The sequence below is a fragment of the Physella acuta genome, unplaced genomic scaffold (assembly GCF_028476545.2).
Source record: "Physella acuta isolate Inbredline_101_S28 unplaced genomic scaffold, ASM2847654v3 ptg001798l, whole genome shotgun sequence".
In the NCBI taxonomy this organism is placed as follows: domain Eukaryota; kingdom Metazoa; phylum Mollusca; class Gastropoda; family Physidae; genus Physella; species Physella acuta.
The window spans coordinates 6296-34111 of NW_026733308.1; the positions used below are offsets into that span (position 1 = coordinate 6296).

Sequence of the window (27816 nt, forward strand, 5' to 3'; positions counted from 1 at the left end):
CTAGACTTGACGTCAGCTAAGGCTGTGAGGTTAAACGATGGATACTTATCATCTCTAGACACCCGTGCCAAAAAAAATTGTAAGTATCTCGTGATTACCCCACCTCCTAATTACAAAATTAATATAATTAAATTACAAGTTAATTAAAATTATAATAATACAATTGTTAATTTAACACTTGGGATCCGTAACAAAAATCCTAATCCTAACTGTGACCATAACATAATCTAATAGTTTAAGACTAATCTTCGGACCCCAAGCACAACAGTATTCCAACACCCGCTAGAAAATCGTTGAGAAGTCTTAAACTTCATTTCATGAACAAAAATGGTTTTGTATTTTTAATTCATTACGTTGAAGTCATCTTTAATTGGATGTTAACATGCACAAAAAACGTGCTCAAATCTTGCTGGGTACCGCTAAAAGCCTGAATGACAAAATTAAAGCCAGGTAACCAAGGGAAGTGCTATGACAGAAGTTACCAAAATAACCCCGAGTATTTTGTTCTTTTTATTTTAATTTTACGTCAAAAATGAAGCCGAGTTTAACAAAAGTTGAACGAATTTTAACAAACGATTGACGAAATTTAACAAAATGTTAAAGGAATTTAACAAAAGGTTCACGAAATTTATCAAAAGGTTAACGAAATTTAACACACCTTCAACTGGTTGTAACAAACATTTTACGAAATTTAATAGAAGTTTGACGTTTTGCAAAAATTGTACAAAAGGAACCTACTACGACAGAAAGAGTATGTACCAAAGTTTGCTATCTCTGACCGTTCCTCTGTTAGGGTTAGGTTTAATATTAGTAAAAAGTCCAAGATTAATGTAATCTAAGGATTAAGAAACTAACACAAAAAAAGAAAAGAACAAAACACATCCTACTGCCTTTCATTAAACTACAAAAGATATGCCTCATGTTGATCGATACACTACTGATTTTAAGGAAGTCTATGATTGTCTAAGACAGGGGTCTCCAAACTACGGCCCGCGGGCCGGATGCGGCCCGCGATGTCCTCTCATCCGGCCCGCGGAGATCTTTTTGTCCACGGAAAAATCGTTTGTTGGTGATGGCTGAGGAACTTTGCCCAGTGAAATAAAAGACATACCTGGAAGAAACTGGCCCCCGAACTGAAATTTGATAGTTAATGCGGCCCACGGACTCAAAAGTTTGGAGACCCCTGGTCTAAGACATACAAGTAAGGTATCGATGGATATCAATGTATCAGTTGGGTTCAACTGAGATGAATACAAAAAAATGCCTTGAAATTCATTCCAAATTGATAGGGCGAGGATGATGCTCGTCAATTCAAACATGTGGTTGCCGGAAATAGAATACAAATCATGAGCAAACAATGTCACGTGATCTGCTGTTTAGGCACGTGGGAGGTCAAGCCGGCGTTAAAAAAAAGGTGCCGTCTGCCACTTGTTTTAGGTGGAGGTTGATTGATGGGGTGGGTGTGGGAGGGGGGGTTAGGAAAGGGACATCAATACACTTCACTTGTTGACATGGCGACCTGTGAGATTCATGGAGGCAAACGCTTCTGGAATAGAGGACTGTGTTTAGGACTTGGGGAGGAATAGGACGATTGATGAAATCTTAGGACTTTGTTCAAAGGTCGTGTCGTGTAGAAGGTTTGAAATTTTTTCGGCAGGAACAAAAACCATGCAGGGGAGTTGTACGATTGGGGGGATATTTAAAACAAGATGGGAAGATGATAGGGGAGGGTAGATTATTGGTAGGAAAATACAGTATGTAGGTAGGACAATGTAGTAGGTAGGTAGGACAATATAGTAGGTAGGACATTGTAGTAGTAGGTAGGACAATATAGTAGGTAGGACATTGTAGTAGTAGGTAGGACAATATAGTAGGTAGGACAATGTAGTAGGTAGGACAATGTAGTAGGAGGTAGGACAATGTAGTAGGTAGGACAATGTAGTAGGAGGTAGGACAATGTAGTAGGTAGGACAATGTAGTAGGAGGTAGGACAATGTAGTAGTTTGGTAGGACAATGTAGTAGTTTGGTAGGACAATGTAGTTATAGGTAGGACAATGTAGTAGTAGGTAGGACAATGTAGTTATAGGTAGGACAATGTAGTAGTTTGGTAGGACAATGTAGTAGTAGGTAGTACAATGTAGTTATAGGTAGGACAATGTAGTAGTAGGTAGGACAATGTAGTAGTTTGGTAGGACGATGTAGTAGTTTGGTAGGACAATGTAGTAGTTTGGTAGGACAATGTAGTTATAGGTAGGACAATGTAGTAGTAAGTAGGACAATGTAGTAGTAAGTAGGACAATAGGTAGGTAGGACAATGTAGTGGATAGGTAGGACAATTTAATAGTAGGTAGGACAATGTAGTAGTAACTAGGACAATAGGTAGGTAGGACAATGTAGTGGGTACGTAGGACAGTTAGTATAGTAGGTGAGTAGCCGATGTTGAATTTTTATAGAACAATTTAGTAGGAGGGTTGGACAATGAAATTAGATTGTGAAACAACATGCCCTAACCTTCGTGACTAATTAACAATCATTAACATTCATTAACATTCATTCCGCTTCTAAACGTAACAATTTCTCGGTGGCATGGTACGGCTAACCCAATTGTAGCAACACAAAAAAAGTTTTTAAAACGGTGATGGAATTCAAAGTGATAAAATACAATTAATTATTTTTATGTGATTAATTATCGAACTGTCGTGTTGAATTTCTGCCTTACAAGTTGGGTGAAAACGTGACTGCTAGAATTACGGGCCTTGCTGTGGAAGGAGCAGAGTTTTTGCCCTTTGTTGGGGTCCTGTATTTCCGGGGTGAGATCTCGCTAGCCGCCACGTCTTGAGAAAGTGGGGTAAATCCTCAAAGCAGGAAGTTACGTCACAAGTTGATTATCACGTGACTCGGGTGGGATGGGTACACGTGAACGTTTACCAAGCAGGGCATTTACTTAGTGTTCACAGTGGACAACTATTCACATCCGTGAACTCTTCGTAAAGAGTCACAGAGGACATAAGTACCATGTCATACAAAGGACATTAGAATTGTGTTACACAGAGGACTTTAGTACTGTGTTACAAAGAGGACATTAGTACCGTGTCCCTGCCCAACGTGCAGTACATTGAAGCACTGTTACACCTTCAGTTCTCATCTCAAAGTTCCCGTCACTGGGGTAGCTACAAGAATCCCGTCCAGCTGGGAACCACCTCTACCCCCCCGTCCAGCTGAGAACCATCTCTACCCCCCTACCCCCCGTCCAGCTGAGAACCATCTCTACCCCTCCCCCGTCCAGCTGGGAACCATCTCTACCCCCCCCCCCCCGTCCAGCTGAGAACCATCTCTACCCCCCCGTCCAGCTGAGAACCATCTCTACCCCCCCCCCCCCGTCCAGCTGGGAACCATCTCTACCCCCCTACCCCCCCCCATCCAGTTGGGAACCATCTCTACCCCCCCCCCCCCCCATCCAGCTGGGAACCATCTCTACCCCCCCCGTCCAGCTGGGAACCATCTCTACCCCCCCCCCCCCCGTCCAGCTGAGAACCATCTCTACCCCCCTACCCCCCCCCCCCCCGTCCAGCTGAGAACCATCTCTACCCCCCTACCCCCCGTCCAGTTGGGAACCATCTCTACCCCCCCCCCCGTCCAGCTGGGAACCATCTCTACCCCCCCCCCCCCATCCAGCTGGGAACCATCTCTACCCCCCCCCCCCGTCCAGCTGGGAACCATCTCTACCCCCCTACCCCCCCCCCCATCCAGTTGGGAACCATCTCTACCCCCCTACCCTCCCCCGTCCAGCTGAGAACCATCTCTACCCCTCCCCCGTCCAGCTGAGAACCATCTCTACCCCCCTACCCCCCCCCCCCCGTCCAGCTGAGAACCATCTCTACCCCCCTACCCCCCGTCCAGCTGAGAACCATCTCTACCCCCCTACCCCCCGTCCAGCTGAGAACCATCTCTACCCCCCTACCCCCCGTCCAGCTGGGAACCATCTCTACCCCCCCCCCCCGTCCAGCTGAGAACCATCTCTACCCCCCTACCCTCCCCCGTCCAGTTGGGAACCATCTCTACCCCCCTACCCTCCCCCGTCCAGCTGAGAACCATCTCTACCCCCCTACCCTCCCCCGTCCAGCTGGGAACCATCTCTACCCCCCTACCCCCCGTCCAGCTGAGAACCATCTCTACCCCCCCCCGTCCAGCTGAGAACCATCTCTACCCCTCCCCCGTCCAGCTGAGAACCATCTCTACCCCCCCCCCCCATCCAGCTGGGAACCATCTCTACCCCCCCCCCGTCCAGCTGGGAACCATCTCTACCCCCCCGTCCAGCTGGGAACCATCTCTACCCCCCCCCCCCCATCCAGCTGGGAACCATCTCTACCCCCCCCCCCCCCCCGTCCAGCTGGGAACCATCTCTACCCCCCTACCCCCCCATCCAGTTGGGAACCATCTCTACCCCCCCCCCCCCCCATCCAGCTGGGAACCATCTCTACCCCCCCCCCCCCCCGTCCAGCTGAGAACCATCTCTACCCCCCTACCCCCCCCCCCCCCGTCCAGCTGAGAACCATCTCTACCCCCCTACCCCCCCCCCCCCGTCCAGCTGAGAACCATCTCTACCCCCCTACCCCCCGTCCAGCTGAGAACCATCTCTACCCCTCCCCCGTCCAGCTGAGAACCATCTCTACCCCCCTACCCCCCCCCCCCCGTCCAGCTGAGAACCATCTCTACCCCCCTACCCCCCGTCCAGCTGAGAACCATCTCTACCCCTCCCCCGTCCAGCTGAGAACCATCTCTACCCCCCTACCCCCCCCCCCGTCCAGCTGAGAACCATCTCTACCCCCCCCCCCCCCCCCGTCCAGCTGAGAACCATCTCTACCCCCCTACCCCCCCCCCCCCGTCCAGCTGGGAACCATCTCTACCCCCCCCCCCCGTCCAGCTGAGAACCATCTCTACCCCTCCCCCGTCCAGCTGAGAACCATCTCTACCCCCCTACCCCCCCCCCCCGTCCAGCTGAGAACCATCTCTACCCCCCCCCCCCCGTCCAGCTGAGAACCATCTCTACCCTCACTTCCCCCAACCATTTGCGCTACTTCCTCTTTGTCCCTGTACTAAAAAGACCGGCAAATATTCACGGCTGCATGTGAGTTGAGAAAACCCTGGGGACATAGAGCGATGAAGCTGGTAGCTGTGCTGAAGCCGTGTGGTCCCAGCTGGTCTTAACAAGCTCAGCGAGCCAGAAGCCAACCAACTTTAGCCTACTCGTGCTGAGAATTTATCTGGCAACACTTCCTGGGGTGGGGCATGGGGGACGGGGGGGGGTACCGTGCACAGTCCTATCATGTTTGGTGAGAGTAAATATGACTTCTAAAACAGTAGAGTAGATATATTTCCTAAATCGTGAGTAGAATAATTTAACAGCAGCCTTCCATCAACATTGAACTAGTACCAAGTTAGATTTGAAGAGATAACCCAGTGAACTAGTGAACTAGCAATACATCGCATTTGATCGATTTTTACTGATCTTAATATGATTAAAAATAAAGTCCAATTCTAAATATATTTTTTGTCTCTTTAATACCTCTTAAATAAATAATAATTAATGAATCTTGATACATTTTGGGGCTTCCATTTATAGTACCTATAAAAAATCAATCCCCTTGCCCCCCCCCCCCCCCCCCCCCCATCCTATCATTCAAAGCTCCGCCACTGAATTCATAACTCAACTACCGAACTAGTTTTTATTAATTTCGCATTGAATCACCACCAAGTATAGCCACCGACGAAAATAAATATGGCGTGTGCCCGTGCTTTTCTCTGGGCCAGCTGCTAGTAATATTTCTCCCGTCCGCCTAGTTGTCGCGATGGTCCATTAAACAGCCTAATGCACTTGAAGCCAACTTGAATCTATAGTTCTATTCGCGCGACACAGGACGTAAACATTCACGCTTATAACTCAACGGAGAGCGCGGATATTTGTCTCGTTCTATTTTATTGTCTAGAGTCTAGAAGAAACGAGCTTCTAGAACATGCTAGGTTAGACGTCACAGTATGAAGTGAACATTTCAACTACCTGCAATGGTGGGGGGGGGGGGGAGGGGTCGAGTTTTACAGGTGATGATTTTATGACATGAAACTGGGATGTCGATTTTGTAAGCTTTGGGATAGAACACAAAACTGAGATGTCGATTTTGTAAGCTTTGGGATAGAACACAAAACTGGGATGTCGATTATGTAAGCTTTGGGATAGAACACAAAACTGGGATGTAGATTATGTAAGCTTTGGGATAGAACACAAAACTGGGATGTAGATTATGTAAGCTTTGGGATAGAACACAAAACTGGGATGTCGATTATGTAAACTTTGGGATAGAACACAAAACTGGGATGTCGATTATGTAAACCTTGGGATAGAACACAAAACTGGGATGTCGGTCATGTAAACTTTGGGTTAGAACACAAAACTGGGATGTCGGTCATGTAAACTTTGGGTTAGAAGATAGATCTTGTCGCTTCTTGGACGTCAGTGGTTTTCTGGAGACACAAGAAAAACCTATTTCAAATTATTTCTCTTTTTTTACAAGCTTTTATTTAACTCACTTCCTCTGTCGTCAGTCGTCAGTCTAGATTGAAACGCTGGAGTGAAAATTCGGACACTTCTACTTGACCGACACGATTCACATTTGGCACGTTGGTCAAGACATGAAACTAAATTTGACTTAATTGGATGCCTAATTAATTTTTTATGAATTAATTAAAATTTGGACCGAATTAGTAGGCATGCTTATCCGACCACACCACACGCGTCATCACGTTCAATAGCTGCGTCATCACGTTCAATGGCTGCGACATCACATTCAGTAGGCGCGCAATGGTTCTTAGTCATATAACTCTATTGTAAATAAAACATGTAAAGTACTGAAAAAAAATTCTTAAAAAAACGTTTTAATAACAAGCTTTTATTTAATAATGCACTAAAAAGTAGAAAATAAATTATACACTACTATTTAAATTACTTTAAAGAAAAGCGTGGGTCTCTTCTCAAATATTAGTAAAGGTATCCAATAGGTACTAAAGTGACCCACGCTTTTCTTTATAGTAATTTAAATAGTAGTGTATAATTTATTTTCTACTTTTTAGTGCATTATTACATAAAAGCTTGTTATTAAAACGTTTTTTTTTATGAATTTTTTAAAATGTCTGTTAGTTAAATTTAGCAACCAAAATATGAGAAATGTTTTATTTAAATGGTTAAGACGATTTAAAAACTTGCATTGGTTATTAGTGTTTGAACATTTTGGAGAATTATCTTTTTTATAGAAATTTTTGTATTTGGAACTTTTAAAGAAACTTTTATTTTAAACTTTTTGTGGGTAATTTTCGTTGAACCGATTTGTTTTTGGTAATTTTGAAGTTAATGTTTTAAATTTTTTTTGCTGAAACTTTGATAGAAATTTCTTCCCGTATCCTTGACCTTGTACTCAGTCATGACTGCTCACAACATCAAACGATCACGTGACAATGTCAAGCCTCAGTTCCTCTCTACGTATTTTGTCTATTTTTCCCCCGAAGGGGAGGTGGGGTAGGGAGGGGCTGAAACTCCCGAGGTCAGACGTATTATCACAATTTTTGCAACAAGCAGCGCGCTGTATTTTCTGCGAGTTTTTCAACATAAATACCGTAATTAAACCCTTTTAAAACCTCGTTTAGTGTCGAACCCTGGTTGTTTTTTAAAGGGTTTAATTAATACGGAAATAATGGGGTGGGCGGGGCAGTCGTCACGTGGTAAATACAGGTCAATGAACTCTGGGAGGCTGGCAGACGTGAGGGGTGATATTAGCAGATGTGATGTCATGTCATGGGGACGTGACTGCTGACATGTTATGGATAGGTGACTGCTGACATGTCATGGGATTGACGACTGACATCACGTCAGGGAAATGACTATCGACATGCCTTCATTTACTGACAAGAATATTTTAGAAGCAGATTTTATTTTCTCAAGTATATAAAAATATTTTTTATAGTTTTTTCATAAGTCGTAATTACGTCAGGTTTTAAGGTAGGTGACGATTAATGAGTTTGCCAGTTTTTAGACTCAGGTTAGGGGTCGGCGTGGTCGAGTCGTTAAAGCTCATGGTTGCTAAACCGAAAAGTCTCGAGTTCGAACCCTGGGGACAGCCACTCTTCTAGGAGAGGCAACTCCAAAATCAAACAACTGCTGCCGTGTAGATTGTTCTTGGTTGGACAAAGGCTATGGAAGCAAATCCAAAAAGAAAAGCAGGCTGAAATCGGAGTCAATGGCCTCAATGGCGCATAACGTATCCCTAATTGTGTTGGAGGCGTGGTCGATTCGGCAAAAAGCTCATGGTTGATAAATTCGAAAAAGTCTCGAATACCCACTGGCAGATAAATCTCGATCCCTTTCAACTGTAAAAATTAAGAACGAAGAAGAAGACTCAGGTTGAAAGGCCAAGGGTCAAGCCTTTTGGGCGCGGGTCATGTTCGCATCCCAACACACGGGTCAGGATTCTTAAAACAAGGGTCACTTTAAAAAGATTTCTAAAATAACGTTTTTTTTTCTCTCGGGTGCGGGTCAGATGATAAGGGTTTGACTAAGAATGGAATCGATTCAACAGCTAAATACTCCGGCAGAATATTATGCGAAACTTTTATCATTTGATTTTTGCGCGAAACATGTATCATTTAGATTGTGTATGTGTGTATGTGTGTGTATGTGTGTGTATGTGTGTATGTGTGTGTATGTGTGTATGTGTGTGTATGTGTGTGTATGTTTGTGTATGTGTGTATGTGTGTATGTGTGTGTATGTGTGTATGTGTGTGTATGAGTGTGTATTTGTGTGTATGTGTGTATGTGTGTGTATGTGTGTGTATGTGTCTGTATGTGTGTGTATGTGTGTGTATGTGTGTGTACGTGTGTAAGTGTGTGTATGTGTGTGTATGTGTGTATGTGTGTGTATGTGTGTGTATATGTGTGTATGTGTGTGTATGTGTGTGTATGTGTAGTCTGCGAACCGCTAGAGGCGTAGGCAGCAAAAAAAATTTAAAAAACATCGCAAATCAAAAATCAAATTACCTGATAATTATCAAGGCTAAAATATCCAACTTCAACCACAACGAGGCTTAAAATAGACCCAACAATAGCATACAACGACCACAATCAGTACACCATTTAATAACAAGATGGGCTGACAAGATGGGCTGTTCATAAGTTTGAACTATTCAACGACTTCATCATTGAACCGCCACTAAATAAAGTGCCGCACTTATCTTAAAATGTCACGTTTTTCGCCCGCTTAAACCGTGAGGCCTTGAATCGTGAATCAACGCTTGTTTTATTGCAAGCAAAGGATCATTTAAACGTGTAAAAACACTTAAGAGTTCCCCAGATGATTCGCGTTTTTAATGTTAAGGAAAAATTGTTTCTTTTTTCGCGACGCTATTAAACATGTCCACCTTAACTTCAAATACGGAGGAATTTTTTTTTTAATTGTGGCGGCCGAATACAGGACGGTGCTGTTATACATGGGTAGGGATTGGGGGGGGGGGGGTGTATGCTGTTTAATAGGTAAGGCTTTTATACCTAGAGACGGTGCTATTGTACCTGCAGACATGGGGAGAGGGGGGGGGGTGATGCTTAATCCTAGGGTCACAGTCGCTGTTGTAGACACAGGACTGGTTGAGAAGTCGGTTAGACCGCGGGAAATCGAATTTTTTAAAAATCTATCACTTTTTTCATTAGCCAACCGGATACTGTAGCATTAAGTCGCTCAACCTAGAATTAGAAGATTTAAAAAAAAATTAATCCATGAATGTAACTGTTAAATATATGTATCAATTCGTACCTCATTAACATTCCCCCTCCCCGATTTATGACATTGTGAATTTGTGAATGAACATTTAAATTTCTATTTCAGCCTGGTGGAGCAAGAAGTCACTAGATTCTTCCAATGATTACCAAAGTCTTCTTCAAGGTAAGAATTTAAACATGTTGCTTTTGTAGCACCACTACCATCATAAATATCCTCATCATTATTTGTATAGTATAGCAACACAACCGCATCTCTGCAGTCAACACTGTTTTGGCGGCTGCTTTGTTTTAGTATAGTAGACAGAATTAGGCCCTACCCCATTTACATGAATGCTAACTCTAATCCACATATGAATACTAACTCTAACCCACATATGAATAATAACTCTAACCCACATATGAATACTAACTCTAACTCACATATGAATACTAACACACAGTGGCGTAGCGAGGTCGGGTGTCACCCGGTGCGGCACTTAATGGTGTCACCCCCCCAGAGGCATAGAGACCCTTCCCAGGGACAAACTTTCAAATTTTCGATTTGCACCCCCCCCCCCCCCCCCTCAAACTTTCGATTTGCACCCCCCCCCCTGGAGTTTTCGATTTGCACCCCCCCCCCCTCAAACTTTCGATTTGCACCCCCCCTCGAGTTTTTCTCTATATATTTTGCTATTTTTTGCCTTGGTGTCACCCCCCTAAATGGTGTCACCCGGTGCGGTCCGCACCCCCCGCCCCCCTCGCTACGCCCCTGCTAACACATACCCTCCTTTATTTCAGACTTGAAAAGCTATGATACAAGCGAATTCATCGATTCCAAGGATACAATAATCTCCCTCTTCAGTGAGTATATACTCTCTTGTCTCGTTGCTATGGTTACACATGAATCGTATGCTTCATTAACACAATTATTTAAATTACAAATTATTCTTTTTTTTTTAACTTGAATGTCACCGCCTCTGTCGTGATTATCAAGATGTCACTGTAGAAACAGTGTGTCAGTGACGTCAGCTTTGCTGTGGTTGTCGGTTAATGACATCACGATCTAACCTTTGGGGGGAAATGACTTCTGTTACTATATTCTAGGTGGTGTAAGCCGGGGGGGGGGGGGTTAAACATGTAATGTTCTCATACGATTAGGAAAAAAATTATTAAATCCTGTAATTGTACAATAGATTTAGGATTATTTTATTGCTGAGTTGAGGGCAGGGGATGGTAAACTGTAAGGTACAAAAGGGTTAGGAAGGGAGGGGGTGGGGGGCCTGGCCTCTGTGACCACATTTAGCGGCATAAAATGTGGAATAGGGCCTACTGACCGTCTTGGAAACGCCGACGTAATACAACACTGTTGATGGCGTTTAAACGCGGCGTGATACTACTTTAGAGCAAGAATACAGCAAAACCATTGCTAGAAACTCAACTTTACAAATAATTAGTTGACTCTAAGTTTTTGTTAGATATTTTTTTAAACTATTGAAATATGGTTTAAATTTGTTAAATCTGTTTTCAAATCCAATATCACCGATAAATACAATTTCAATAAATGTTCGTGTAGAATTAAGTTAAGTTTTTAAACAAAGTGTTGGTGTTGAGTTTTTGTCAGTCGATCACGACAATGTTGTTTATATTGTTCCAGGGTAGAGGGAATGTTTCGTGTTTTTTTCATTGAGATTCAATTTACTTGAGACTAAACTTTCAGCACTTTCGTTTCAAGTGGTTTGGTGTAATGTTAACGATTCCATTAAAAGTGGTGGCTTGATTGTTGGCAATACAACTGGGAGAGCTACCACTTCAGTGCGTGTGTTTTATTTATTTACATTCAATAGCCGCTGGGGGGCGCAAACTTCAACCTTGCTGCACTCGTTATAGATGCCGATGGGGTGGGGGGGGGGGGGGGAGGATCTCGAAGCGTAGGCGGGCAATTTGACTAAAAGGGCATTTAAGATGGAAGAGGGGCGCGGGTGGATCTGGTTTCAAAGTTTAGCCTTAGTTAGCTTGGTCGAGTGGCAGGCCGCACATGCAGTGGTATGAAGAGCTAGAGTTCAGATCCATCCTCGACAAAAGACGTGGTTCAGAGCTAAAGAAAACAGACACGATCGCGGCATGATCAATTACTATGGCCACAGATTAGCTCTACTCCACCTACCCAACAGAGATTTTACCTTTAGATTCCCGGAGCAGGCTTGACATTTAAATACAGTTGGCGAAGAAAAAAAAACAACGCCGCCAGCCTACATTACTAGCGCCATCATATCACTTACTACATCATACAATATGCGCATATTTAACGACTTGATGAAACTTAGCTAATGTTCGATTCTCCGTTTCATTTTCAAGTGTAAAATGAAAATGCTCTTATTAAAAATGAAAATGTTATTTAGTATTGGATTACGCTTTATTTTTAATAGGTAGACGATACGTGAATACATTGCTAATGTTCCGTAACAAGAAAATATTGAGCGCGGTTATGTATGGATAAAACAAAACAAAAAATGTCTAATTCAAAAACTAAATTATTGTCGCTTTAAAGTTCGTTCTCCTGGAGAAAATTGAAAATGTGGGATCATGAATGATCGGATTCTCTTAAACAAAATCGGCCAACACTGCTATCAAGTTTAAGATTGTTTTAAGTTGATTGAATGAAAGGTGGGCCAAGTTGAGTAGGGTCATGATGGGGTCAAGGGGTCAGGCTGAGGTCAGAGTTCTGGTCGTACTAACGCTCTGGCAGCCGAGTTCAGTATAGGTGAGCTCTACTCCACCTGCCCCATGGCTGTTTTGATAATGTACTTTATTCATTACGTGGAATCGTGATTAAATGTTTATCGTACTGTCTACTCGGCCGCTTTGTTATTTTGCTGCCTTGTCCGGCCGTTTGGTTGTGTTGGTAATTAATTCGTACGGTTGTGTTGACTTCAAGAAACCATGTGACAACATATATTTCATCTCCATTTTGTCGAGACATCTTTCTTTTCCCACTCATACGCCCCCGTAATTTCTCTTTGTTTTTTTCTCACTCGAACTCATTTTCTTTTTTTCATAACACGGCAGAGATTTGCAATTTTTTACAACATTCCCTCGATCTCCACAACTTAAACATGTTTATGTTGAAATGTTTATCTCTAAATAAACACGAACACTTACAAAAAAAACGACGTAAACAGTTTGTAAATTCTGGTGTGGTCTCGTTAAACGCGTCTGTGGAATCATTTATTAATTATGTTGGATACGCTTTGTGGGCGCCATTATTGGGTTAGGGTGCTGGTTATGTGGGCGCCATGTTTGTGTTAGGGTGCTGGTTATGTGGGCGCCATGTTTGTGTTAGGGTGCTGGTTATGTGGGCGCCATGTTTGGGTTAGGGTGCTGGTTATGTGGGCGCCATTGTTGAGTTAGGGTGCTGGCTTTGTGGGCGCCATTATTAGGGTAGGGTGCTGGCTATGTGGGCGCCATTATTGGGTTAGGGTGTTGGTTCTGTGGGCGCCGAGTTTGGGTTAGGGTGCTGGCTATGTGGGCGCCATTATTGGGTTAGGGTGCTGGCTTTGTGGGCGCCATTATTGGGTAGGGTGCTGGCTATGTGGGCGCCATTATTTGGGTAGGGTGCTGGTTATGTGGGCGCCATGTTTGGGTTAGGGTGCTGGTTATGTGGGCGCCATTGTTGAGTTAGGGTGCTGGCTTTGTGGGCGCCATTATTTGGGTAGGGTGCTGGCTATGTGGGCGCTATTATTTGGGTAGGGTGCTGGCTATGTGGGCGCTATTATTTGGGTAGGGTGCTGGCTATGTGGGCGCCATTATTTGGGTAGGGTGCTGGCTATGTGGGCGCCATTATTTGGGTAGGGTGCTGGCTATGTGGGCGCCATTATTTGGGTAGGGTGCTGGCTATGTGGGCGCCATTATTTGGGTAGGGTGCTGGCTATGTGGGCGCTATTATTGGGTTAGGGTGCTGGCTATGTGGGCGCCATTATTTGGGTAGGGTGCTGGCTATGTGGGCGCCATTATTTGGGTAGGGTGCTGGTTATGTGGACGCTATTGTTGGGTTAGGTTGCTGTCTCTGTGGGTGCCATTACCGGCGTCTTAGAAAATTGCTGCGTCTTATAGACTTAATGAAATAATTAGCGGTTAATATTTATACCTTAATGAAATACCTAACACTCAACGCAATGTTCGGAAATAACTAGCACTTTTAAATATTTAGCGCTTACGTTAAAGAAATGCTTAGCGCTTAAAGAAATTATTATAGCTTAATTAAATACCTAGAGCGTTTAATGTAATGCTTGGCTCTTAAAGAAATGCCAAGCACCTTAAAAATGTTGAGCGCTTACGCTAAAGAAATACTTAGCGTTGGAAGAAAAGTGCTTAGCACTGTAAGAAAAATTTACCTTTGGTAAAGAGGGTATTGTTATGTGATTATCAGTGTTTGGGGAAGACTTTTTTAAAATATGCCCGTGTAGGGTGAGACAAAATATAATTTATTCGTTTCATGAAAGGATCTCAGAAAAATGCGTCACAGAAAATTGCGTAAAGAAAAACTCATTACACTAATACAATTTCATCGGGTTGAATATCTGAAAAATGTCTATCCTACTATGTGCATGTTTTCATTCTTTGTTGTTTTTTTTTTTTTTTTTTTTTGTTTTATTCCCTTGCGCATTTTTTGTGCGCATTTAACGGTAGTGCAATTTTCCGTAGCGCATTCTTCCGGACGCCGTTATTGTATACTCAAAAATAGGTCTACGGAAACAACGTAGAGTTTTATTTAACAACGTATTCAACACTAGTTCCGGTTCCGGTACTCTGCAAAAAATCACGTGGTTAGTTGGCATTGAATTTTGTGTACATTTTGTATTGAAATTCAAGGACATAAAGTTAAATGAGGAGAACATATTGAACGTTTTTTAAATCCTATTTAAGCTTTTGATTACAAAGTTGGGAGGGGGGGGGGAACGAACGGAAATTTAAAAGTAAGGTATACTATTTCAGTGAATACATATACTTGATGAAAACAAAATTAAATCAGCTTAAATGTCATATATAATATAATGCGAGCGTAGCTGACATTTAAAATAGATGATGTCATCGCCAGCCATAGATTCTCAGGACCGAGTCAGTGACCTTTTATGGAGGATTTTTAAAATTTTACTTACATTTCATGTGAATACGACACGCTGAAATAGATATGAACGAAATTAAAGAGTGAATGAAAAATATGCAATGTATACGGGTGTACGTACGGAGGCAGTGATCAACAAACGACTTTATGTAATCTGTGAGATTCTCGTGAATAATGTATGGGAGGTAAAATACGTCCGTTCTTCTTCTATCGTTGATTTATCTCATTTCGGTGAGATGAGCAAGTAAAATTTCGTAGGTAGGCGGGGAAATATCGCTGGTATTATTTGAAGCGTGGGACGAACACACTCACTCTGGATCGGTTACGTTTGTCCTGCTTTAGTGGGCGCGTTGCATTAGTTTGGGTACAATCACGACCGGCTTGTCACTTTGTTGGCCATAGTTTTCACGGAATTTTGGCTGTTGTTTTGGCCCTAATTTTGGTCATAGTTTTGGCCCTAATTTTGGTATAATTTTGGCCCTAGTTTTGGTGTAATTTTGGCCCTATTTTTTAGCCCTAGTTTCAGGCCTAGTTTCGGCCCTAGTTTTGTCCAAGGTTTGCGATCCCTGAATGATCATTACTGACCACTCTGAGGGTAGCTACTTCTATGCTCTCAACAGTCTTGTCACTATTGCAGTCTGCTGTGATCAAAACACAGTCACTCTGCTTCACCTACCTGAAACCCTAACAGTTCACAAAACGAATATTTATCACATTTTAACGCAGAAATTCATTTGTGTAACAACTTTTTTTCATAATATTTACATTTCTATCAATGATCTGAAGAATATTGCGAATTTTAAAAAAAAACAATTTAAGGCCGACATTGTGACATTCACATGAATACGACAAAAGTATCAACCTTGTACAAATAGTCTCTTCGTGTGGTCAGCTGAAGGTAGTCTATACATCTGCCCTCAACCGAGTTACGTCATGAATTATCTTAACCTTGGCCCAGATCTTGACCAAATAAAACGGAAATTACTCAAGTAAAAAGAAAGAAAAAAAAATGACCCGCGAATTGTAAAGCTTTTCTGGAACTCTACCAGCTGTCCTGTAGCGTCTGGTCACTTTGTCCGCTCCACCCACGCGCATCTGAAAAAGCAACATGTCCTTTTGTGCGCTAGCGACATCTGGTGGAGACCGGATACTAGTTCTCAGACTAGTTTGGGGGTTTCTCCTTGGGAGGGGGTTTGGTCCCCCTATAAGCAGTCAGAGCTCAATACGAGGGAAATCAATCGCCAAGCTCAATGAGATTAAACGAAAGAAGTCACTCTGTCGTTGTATGAAACCATTGTAGTACTTTTAAATGGACCGCCGTCTTTATGATTATATGTGAAATAAAATCAAGCCCACGTTCCCTTAATTAATTTTAATTATCGCAAAAAAATCCAAAGTTATTATAGATGTTTTTGTTATTTATAACACACGCGCCACTCTTCCTACCCTCGTTACATGTGATAACTGAAATTTTAACCCCCCCCCCCCCCCCCCACACACACACACAAATTAGTGATATGTCAGATATTGACAACTCCTCTATAAGGTAGTATAAAAACCTGTAAATTTTTAAAGGTTAAAGTAAATCTATAAACCAAACATATTTCCATTTTTGTTTTACATTTCTATCAATTGTGGTATAGGGTTTAAAATTTGTATTGTTTAAGCTGGTTTAGGGGTTTAGTTGTATCACAATTGTGCGGTCACCCTGTTTGTCGCTCTCGGGTTTACAACTGGGGGACTTGGGGCGTCTTGCTGACTCGGGGTGTCGTACAGACTCCGGGCGTCTTACAGACTCCGGGCGTCTTACAGACTCTAGGCGTCTTATAGACTCTAGGCGTCTTACAGACTCCGGGCGTCTACAGACTCAGCGAGCTACAAATAAGGTGTTCTACCTACTTGGGTGAGGGAAGGAGAGGGGGGGGGGCATCCAGTGAACTCGAGTAACACAACGTTGCCTCAATAATTAAAAGATTTGTTTTACGATCAAACTCCATTAAAAGTATCTTATTTTTAAAAGATATTTTTAAAAACCCAAGATGAGTAGCTAGCAATAGTACCCACCGATATATCAGAATTCATTCATAGCTAATGGTCATCTGAATACTCAGGTAGGTGTGACTAAATTTTTGAAATAGAAAGCGTATTTAAACTTTCAATTTTTTATATCACAGATCAAATTCTTACTGAGAGTTATCTTCTCAAAATGCACATGACGGTACAGTAAGCCTTTAAAGTAACCAGATCTTCGTTTACTTCATTTCTGTCTTGTATCGTGTTACTTGGATTACTAATCATTTCTCAGTGTGATAGTGGTAACTTATGGTTAAAGTGGTAACTCAGGGTTAGAGTGGTAACTTATGGTTAGAGTGGTAACTTATGATTAGAGTGGTAACTTAGGGTTAGAGTGGTAACTTATGGTTAGAGTGGTAACTTATGGTTAGAGTGGTAACTTATGGTTAGAGCGGTAACTCATGGTTAGAGTGGTAACTTATGGTTAGAGTGGTAACTCATGGTTAAAGAGGTAACTTATGGTTAAAGTGGTAACTCAGGGTTAGAGTGGTAAATTTTGGTTAGAGCGGTAACTTAGGGTTAGAGTGGTAACTTATGGTTAGAGTGGTAACTTAGGGTTAGAGTGGTAACTCAGGGTTAGAGTGGTAACTTATGGTTAGAGTGGTAACTTATGGTTAGAGTGGTAACTTATGATTAGAGTGGTAACTTACGGTTAGAGTGGTAACTTATGGTTAGAGTGTTAACTCAGGGTTAGAGTTGTAACTCGGGGTTAGAGTGGTAAATTATGGTTAGAGTGGTAACTCAGGGTTAGAGTGGTAACTCGGGTTTAGAGTGGTAACTTATGGTTAGAGTGGTAACTTATGGTTAGAGTGGTAACTCAGGGTTAGAGTGTTAACTCAGGGTTAGAGTTGTAACTCGGGGTTAGAGTGGTAACTTATGGCTACAGTGGTAACTCAGGGTTAGAGTGGTAACTCAGGGTTAAAGTAATAGTTAGAAAAACCTGAACCAACCATACCGGTGATTAAATTACGGCACTGCTACAAATGTCAAATCACAATAGGCTACCTTATAAAATAGTCAATATAACAAACTTTACTTTTTTTACCCTTCCTGTTTATGTTGACATACATTCCATGTAAAATACACATATACCTACGCACGAGGACATGTCTGGCATTGTTTATGTACATAATAAACTGCCTTTCGCCGGGGTCAGTTCTGTAAATAAACAACACGAACCCATAAGAGGTAGAGCTCTATAAATGTACATGATGAATAAATAAGTTGGCCTCTGCCAATGTACTTGTACACTCAGGACGGTGAGCTTACTGAAGATTCTTTCCAGGAGAGGAAATGTCCGCTGAATGCTGATCGAATGCAGGACAGTGCAGCAAGCAAAAAATTCCAACACCGCTGACCCAATGATTCGATTAGTGACGGATGATAATCAGATGTCGCGGTGACTTGGATGTTCGAGTTGTTCTAGTTCTAGCGTGTTTGTGGGTTTGTGGGTTTGTGGGTTTGTGGATTTGTGGATTTGTGGGTTAGTCGGTTTGTGGGTTTGTGGGTTTGTGGATTTGTGGATTTGTGGATTTGTGGGTTAGTGGGTTTGTGGGTTTGTGGGTTTGTGGGTTTGTGGGTTTGTGGATTTGTGGATTTGTGGATTTGTGGATTTGTGGGTTTGTGGGTTTGTGGATTTGTGGGTTTGTGGGTTTTTGGGTTTGTGGATTTGTGGGTTTGTAGATTTGTGGATTTGTGGGTTTGTGGATTTATGGATTTGTGGATTTGTGGATTTGTGGATTTGTGGGTTTGTGGGTTTGTGGATTTGTGGGTTTGTGGGTTTTTGGGTTTGTGGATTTGTGGGTTTGTAGATTTGTGGATTTGTGGGTTTGTGGATTTATGGGTTTGTGGATTGGTGGGTTTGTGGATTTATGGGTTTGTGGATTGGTGGGTTTGTGGATTTATGGGTTTGTGGATTTGTGGGTTTGTGGATTTGTGGGTTTGTGGATTTGTGGATTTGTGGATTTGTGGATTTGTGGGTTTGTGGGTTTGTGGATTTGTGGATTTGTGGGTTTGTGGATTTGTGGGTTTGTGGGTTTTTGGGTTTGTGGATTTGTGAGTTTGTAGATTTGTGGATTTGTGGGTTTGTGGATTTATGGGTTTGTGGATTTATGGGTTTGTGGATTTGTGGGTTTGTGGGTTTGTGAATTTGTGGGTTTGTGGATTTGTGGGTTTGTGGATTTGTTGATGTGGAATTGTTGGTTTGTGGGTTTGTGGATTTGTGGGTTTGTGGGGCGGAAAAACGTGTAGTCAGGGACATGTTGAGTGCAGTGTTTCCTTTGTTAGGTTTCCTTTGTTAGGTTTCCTTTGTTAGGTTTCCTTTGTTAGGTTTCCTTTGTTAGGTTTCCTTTGTTAGGTTTCCTTTGTTAGGTTTCCTGTGTTAGACTTCATTTGTTATGCTTCCTTTGTTAGGTTTCCATTGTTAGATTCCTTTGTTAGGTTTCCTTTGTTAGGTTACCTTTAGTAGGTTTCCTTTGTTAGGTTTCCTTTTTTAGGTTTCCTTTGTTAGGTTACCTTTAGTAGGTTTCCTTTGTTAGGTTTCCTTTATTACGTTTTCTTCGTTTTCTTAATGTTTCCTTTGTTATGTATTCATTGTTATTTTTTATTTATTTTTTGTTATTTCCAAGATAGGTTTCAATTGTTAGGTTTGAAAGAGTAAATATTATCGTTTTTGTCATACTACTTACAGAGGGATTGCCCATATGTCATGTATTAGTACTGCAGGGTTGGGGTGAGTTAAAATGTCTGTCATTACACGTGATGAGGGTATGGAAAGTGGGGTGTGTGTTAGAAAGAACATTGTAGCATTTATTGTTTGTTGTCTTAAAGTACAAAAAATATCTAATAGCGTATAATTAAAATTAATTAAGGGAACGTGGGTGGGAGTAAAATTACTTGATTTTTTTTTAGATCCGACACCAGTTACGCTAGTCCTTTAGAATACTCAGACCAATTAGCCACTGGCTATACTAGTGCTGTATAGTGCTGCAAAAAGATGTTAGGTACTTCTTAAGAACTATGGTACTTATTACATTACGACAAATTTGTCAAGCTTTTGTAAAATCTATGGTACTCAGTACCGCTCGACAAATGTCTCAGGTACTTGTTAAATCTCTGGTACTCAGTACAACACTACAAATGTCTCAGGTAGTTGTTGAATCTATGGTACTCAGTACTCATGAAAAACCTAGTTCTGTATGTAACACCAAACTTGCCTAAGCTCCGCCCCAACAACTCACTCCATTACCCGCTCGACTGCCTCAATCAGACTCTGGCTCCAGATTTCAAGGAATTGGAACTGTTGGTCACGTGTCAACCACTATCTGGTCTTAGTAATACGGGAGTCACGTGGTTCACGTTTTATTTGAAGGGAAAGGGTGGGGAATGTTATTAGGTGTTTTTATGCTTCGAAAAATGTACAAATCCATTTTTTTAATCAACTTTGTTTACTTATTTACTTTTATGTTTTGGTAAAGGTCAAGGCCTTTGCTTGTATCAGTGGCGTAGGCAGGGGGGTTAGGGGGGTCATAACCCCCCCCCCCATAGACCCCTCGGTATATATAAAAAGTATAAGGGGGGGTGCAAATCGAAAGTTTGAGGGGGGGGGGGTGCAAATCGAAAGTTTGTCCCCGGGTAAAAATTGGAACTCCCCCCCCCCCTTGAGACGATCCTGGCTACGCCACTGGCTTGTATAGCGATGAGTACAAAGTGAAAAACACAAGTAAATTGGTTTCGGTGACGACGGGGTAGAATTTGGTTCTGGTAAGATTCAAGAAGCTAAGATACTTTTCTTGGCGTCTTAAAAATAGAGTTTTTTACTCAATGAAATAAACGTCAGGTAATGTAATAGACTTTTATGTAAGTGTCGCACCTGCTCTAGACGATATTAAACTTTATAAGATCGGTGTATAAGTGGTGGAATTTCTAAAATCTGATGCGCCGCTTTGTAAAGGGCTGAAGATCTAGAATAATTCTAGCTGCTCTTCTTTCGTTTTTACTTGTAGTGTTGGAAGGGATTTCACCCAACACAAGTATTCCGTGTCATCCGGTTATGTGCCATATAGCCCATTGATTCCGAAATCTGTATGCTGTTCTTTATGGATTTGCTTTCTGAGCCCCCTGTCCATACCAGACACAAACTACAAGTCAGCAGTTGTTTGAGTTTGGGAATTTTTTCTCCAAGATGGGTTGCTGTTCCCAGCTATTGAGCCTCATCTTCCCGGGTTCGAACTCGGAACGTTTCAGTTTGGCAACCATGAGCTTTACCAACCCGACCACGCCAACCCCTTAGAAAGGCTAGAGGATGATGTATTATCAAATACATATCTAGATTCTTGCATGTTTTAAGCAGAACAGAAGTTCTAGGATTGTGTATACTGGTTTTTAAATACTAAAAGTAATGTACATATAATGTTTCTATACCTACTTATGAAATTGTGCCACTTACGGTTTCCGAAAAAACGTTCAGAAGTTGACGAAAGACTAAACAATCTAATAATCAAAAGTGAAATTTCATCCAACTTACTGAAACGGTACTCAAAATATCGGCTTTTGAGAAATTGTTCCCGGTTAAACGAAACCGCTCAAAAGTATACAAGAAACCTACGAATAGAATATAATACTTAAATATGAAATTTCGTCTTCCTAAATGAAACGGTGCTCAAATTATCTTTTTTTTAGAAACACATTCACACTCACACACAGATAAAGAGACACCCACGCAGAAATTATTTCAGAACTAAGTGTTTTTTTTTTTCGATTACAGTATTTCCTCAATGCTCCCTATATGACTAGGTAACGTTGGTCGCACGATTACAGTATTTCCTCAATGCTCCCTATACGGCTAGGTTCGCACGATTACAGTATTTCCTCAATGCTCCGTATACGACAAGGTAACGTTGGTCGCACGATTACAGTATTTCCTCAATGCTCCGTATACGACAAGGTAACGTTGGTCGCACGATTACAGTATTTCCTCAATGCTCCCTATACGACAAGGTAACGTTGGTCGCACGATTACAGTATTTCCTCAATGCTCCCTATACGACAAAGTAACGATGATAGCTTAGCCCCATTGCTCGTGTTGGCGCTAGGCAAAATAAATAAAACGAGCGTATCATACGCCGCTATTTAGTTTTATTTTCTACTTTTCAGTAATTCATAATTTGTGAATTCGACAGTACAAAATATTTGCTTAAAAACACTAACCCCCCCCCCCCCCCCCCCCACGTGAAAGCAGCCTCCTCTTAGTTACCTCCTCTAAGTTTAAAATCGTTTCAAACTAAATTATCTGCCCCTAATAGCCGTCACCAAACCCGTCTCTATGATTGTAAAATGTAAACAGCGTGAACCACAGCTCACCAGACCATGTGAGGGTGGGGTGGGGGTGGTAGCGATAGAGAGGAAGAGAGGGGACTGTAAGGCGCGCTTGCAGCTTGTTTTCTAGCGTCTCCCAGAAGAGAATTATATATATAGATAATCCTCTCCTCCCACCCCGCCCCATTTTACCACAATAATTAATAACACATAATTAGCGATTTTGTTCTATACATCACACGGATAATCTCTGGATAATCTGGGACTCTTATCTTGTATAAATAACGTTTACATTAACATATTTTCATTTATTATAAGAGTTTTTTTAAAGAGAGTAATTTTTTAAAAATACTTTTATTTTCCAATTTAAAACAAATACAGTAACATTCCACGCCGTTTGGGTGGATATTTACAAGGTAGTTACATTGGTGTATAGAGTGTAGTAAATAAATAGCGAAATAAGTAAATGAATACATAAGTTACATTGAATTTAAATTTTGTTGATTTAAAAATTGGACAGAGGCTTGTTTGGAACATTTTCGCCAACGAAGTGGTGGAAGAGTATAACGTAAGGAAGAATAGTCGAAAACAAAGCTGGTTTGCATGGATTTCATCCCATTCTGTGCATTAAACATAGAAATCACCGAAGAAAAATGAATAACTAGTAGTCACATACACACACACACACACACAAATTTGTTGTTTTACACAGATTTCATTTTCATTTGTACAATAGTGAATTACAATAATAGATAAATAAGTAAATGAATAAATATTCGAAAATGATGTTGGGGTGGGTGGTGAGGTCGTTGGAACAGTTAAAAGGAATGTGGGGTTATTATGTCTGAGGGTGATGCGGGCAGATGGGGGGGGGGGGGGGTAGATGTGTCTGACGAGGCATGGAGAGAGTGTATGTGTGTGTTTAAGGCAAGGCAAGCGTCAAAATACGTGCTGTGTCATCTAACTGCTGAGGTGTAACTATTTATAGTGTATGTGGGTGGGGGGAGGGAGGAGGGTTTGACGAACAGATTGCTGTGTGAGCGATTAAGCAGGAGGGTGAAAGGTTTGTATGTTCAGGTTGGTGTATATATGTTTGTTTGAATGTTTAGTACGGACAGGTTTGGGGTGGGTAAGCGTGTAGCTATCACGGGTTCTGGGGATACAGTGGAGTTTTAAAGGTCAAAAATTGGTTAACAGTGTTCTCATAAAAGAGTTCACATAAGTCCGTGCATGTTATTAAAGTGAACAAAACAATTGTAAATATTAATTAAAGGATAATAAAATGAATACAAAAGGAGGAGGGGGTCATTTTGTACGTTGTGGACCAAAGTACCGTAGCCTACATATAAGAAAATAGTAAAATAGTGTCAAATAATGTCTTTATAATGTTTGTTTATAGGCTGTGTAAATAAAACAATACACAAATAAGCAACAATAGGAAACTGAATGACAAAAAATAAATGATGCGAAACAAGGTGGGGACATGTGGGTTGAGGGGTGGGAGTCACATTAATGTTGTTAGAAATGTATTTGGATAATACATCATCCTCAGTATTTAACATAGTATTTCAACACAGGGGTGGGATCATGGGGACAAAGAGGATGAAGTTATGAAGGCAATGTGATATGGGGATTCTGGGGTTTAGGGGTGGGGGCGGGGAGGGTGTTATGAGGGGGGATGTGTCGGTTAAGAATGGGCGGGCCAGGTGGCCATTTTAATATAATATTGCTCATCAATCTACCATAAGAACTGAACTAAAAGAGAATATTCACAACTAGTCTGATTATGTGTTCAATTTAAATAATGGTCTTTAGCTTTAACTAGAATCAAATGATGATCGCAAAATCTTAGGTAAAGTAGAAACAAGACAAAAAAAACATTTAAGTTTTTTTTTATTTTTGTGGAAAAGGTAATAACATATTATCAACGTTTAGTTCTTTTGTTACAGTCTAATTGGTTTCTTTGTCTAACGAAAGCAAACAAATGTTAGAGGTAGTTTACCTTGGTACTGTTTAGCATTTACATGGGAAGTAACCTAAACAAATTAAATTCTAAGTGAATTCTGTTTTTCATCTTTGAAATGCATCTAAAATTATATATATATATTTATATATTTATATATTTATATATATATATATGCCTCGAGTTATCTATATTATCTCTATTGACACATGAGGTTCCTAATTGGGCGTCCTACAAATACTGTCAGCGATACTACTTGAATCATCAGTCGAACTGCATTAAGGATCCTAGGGACCTGGAGCGGCCCGGGCTCCAGCATGCCGTGGGCTACTGAAATCAAACCATAAACCTAAACGGTTGGCGCATGCCGTAACCGGTGATTCGCATGAACGCCCTAGATACCTGGGAAGTCGCCGAATGTTCTACCTTACCCGTGAATAGGGTGATAAACGCAATTTTCACACAGCACACGCTCGCTTGAGGGTCAGGAGGGGGGTGGGGGCTTGTGTGGGGGGGGGGGGGAGGATGACCAACCTGCCGAGCTGACCAGACCAACGAGCTGACCAGACCAACCTGCCGAGCTGACCAGACCAACCTGCCGAGCTGACCAGACCAACCTGCCGAGCTGACCAGACCAACCTGCCGAGCTGACCAGACCAACGAGCTGACCAGACCAACGAGCTGACAGGCAGAAGAAAACTGTCAATCAAACCTCCTCATTACCACCTCCGCCCTGCACTCTATGTCCACGGCACTAATCCCACTGCAGCGCGTGCGACTGATTAATGAGCGGTAGCTTTAATTAGCTGGAGAAAAAAATTTAGGGAGTTAAAACATGACAGTTTTCAAAGGAATTTGATGTGTCTTTCATAAACTTTTATACAAAAATAATTTTTCAGTTTGGAAATAATTTGCTTGAAAAAGATTTAATTAGCCATTTTCCCGTTAATTAAATCTCGAAAATGTGATGCGTTGCTCATGTGATTCAGACTTTTTACTTTCTCGTATACAGAGTATAGAGGAAGTATTGTAATCGTGCAAAAAAGAAAAAAATCAAGATTTTTACAATTAATCTCGACGTTTTACACCTCCCTGAGTCGGAATAACGTAGTTTTACAATTTTGTCCGTATGTCTGTGTGTGTGTGTATGTATGTATGTATGTGAGTGTGTCTGTAAACACGATAACTTGAGTACCGTTACAGCTAGATTGATGAAATTTCATGTATAAGTATATATCAAGTATATCAAATTTGTAGTTCTGTATCAACTTTTCAGAGTTTTCCGGTAAACGAAATTGAATTATTCTACTTTCAATTTTTCAAAAGCCTATAACTTGAGTACTATTTCAGATAGATAAATGAAATTTCACATGTAAGTAAAAGATTTTATTCTCTGCATTCTTCCAAATTTTGAATAATTTCCGTTGACCTGAAGTAGTATTTTACGCTATTCCCCATCTCTCAAAAAACGCATGTGAATTTTATAAAGTACTAATAATACCCCGCACTACATTTTGTTAGGCATTCACTTGGCGCGCAATTTTTTTATCTACGAAATTCTATTCTTTTTTTTAAAGTTTAAGTAATTAAAAATGGATTAAAAATCATGTTTATATCACGAGTTGCCATCCCCCGTAGTGTTATTTAAGAATATTCGAGAAAGTTTAGGGGAGATCACTACCGGTTTATTTAAAACTAATTTATAAACATTAAAATATATACGAACAACAAAGAAGGGGTGAGAGATTCGCATTATTCCGTGAGACCTTAATAGCAGTTAGTAAATCGACGACTGGTGAGCACTCAGTTACCGACCTTGACCCTGACACTAAACTGAGCAGCAGAGCTTGTGTCGGTGGGGTAGGTGTGGTCTAGCGTTAGACCGCACGTGAGCTAACCCGACGGTCACGAATTCGGATCCTGAGCTCAAGACCATAGGTCGTCCCCTGACAGAGATGCTCCGTAAGTCCAAAACCAGGTGTACTGTGGGAGGAAGCAAAAGCCTGAAGGAAACCCACGAGTCTAGCGTCTGGCGCCATGGGTGGGGGAAATGTTCAATTCCTAGCCCTGGTCTAGTCGCCTGGCTAATTAGCAAAAGCTTGAGCCGGTAATGACCACGTATGATAGAGAGAGGCCCGTCCAGTTGTCTGTTAATTGTAGCACTTAAACTTGTGTTGGTATTTTTTTGACGTTTGGCTAGATGTATGCTGATTGTTCCCAACTTGTAATCATGAGGTTAGCATACGAGCTCGCTACGCTATAGAACCAAACTTGCCTCGCTTAGATTATCGGCTGGTGTCTATAATCGAATATACAACTTGCTATTTTTCCGGCAAGTGAAGACGAATTCACTTGTTGTTGAGAGTTATGTACCCATCAGAACTGGGTGGACTCAGGGATTGAGCCCGGATTCGATCCGAGATTTAAGGGTTAGAAGTCTAGCTCTCTATCGCTAGGCCACTCTGTGTTCAATGCTCCTCGCTTTACCTGCGGACTTCAAGACCCACCTTCCTAGTTAGACTTTTTAATTTTTTTGTCTGTTTTTTTCTTGTTCTAAAACGGTTATTTTACTTCCCCGTTTTTTTTTTCCTTCTCTCCTTCCTTATGTAGTCTTCTTTTTCTTTTTTTTTTCATGACTTAAAGAACTTGATATCTTCTAACTAATCTGACCAGATATAATTTTATTTTTTCATTACTTTAAGAACTTGATATCTTCTAACTGATCTGACGAGATATATTTTTATTTTTTCATGACTTTAAGAACTTGATATCTTCTAACTGATCTAACCAGATATATTTTTATTTTTTCATGACTTTAAGAACTTGATATCTTCTAACGGATCTGACCAGATATATTTTTATTTTTTCATGACTTTAAGAACTTGATATCTTCTAACTGATCTAACCAGATATATTTTTATTTTTTCATGACTTTAAGAACTTGATATCTTCTAACTGATCTGACCAGATATATTTTTATTTTTTCATGACTTTAAGAACTTGATATCTTCTAACTGATCTGACCAGATATATTTTGTTTCAGGTTGTTATGTGCAGATATGCGCCCCAAAGTTCGTCAGGTGCGCGCAAGATTATCCCGACATCGAGGGGTTCGAGGGCTGCAAGGGCGAACATCTGACCTGCTCCAAATCTTGCTTAAACCGATCCAGCCTCGTCTGACTGACGTCATAGGGCGACGTCACGTCACATGTGATACGCTGACCGTGTGGACGTCATGGGCAGCACACACACACACACACACCACATTCCATGACGTCACACCGTTGTGATGTTCGATGTCCCCACTAAGATTGGCTTTCAAAAGAGAATTAAAATTTAAGAAAAAAAAAGTTGTTCCAATGTATATTTCTTTTTCCCACTCTACGTCTCAAACACTACACTATTGTTTTAGTTTTTTGTTGAATAGCTGATTTATAAATCTAATAGCGTAAACATTTTTTTAAAACTGCAACAATAAATATAAAAGGAATGGAAAAAAATAAATATAGAACAGTTAAAAGCGTTCAATTTCTAGAATTTAACAT

The 27816-nt window shown here is 41.3% G+C and overlaps 1 long non-coding RNA gene across 1 annotated transcript; it reads left to right on the forward strand.

Moving 5' to 3' along the window:
• On the forward strand, nucleotides 1-27784 carry LOC131930551 (uncharacterized). The gene is made up of 4 exons (XR_009384137.1): nucleotides 1-79; nucleotides 9925-9981; nucleotides 10596-10658; nucleotides 27315-27784. It is a non-coding gene; the product is annotated as an uncharacterized LOC131930551 (long non-coding RNA).
• The last annotated feature ends 32 nt before the right edge of the window (nucleotides 27785-27816 follow it).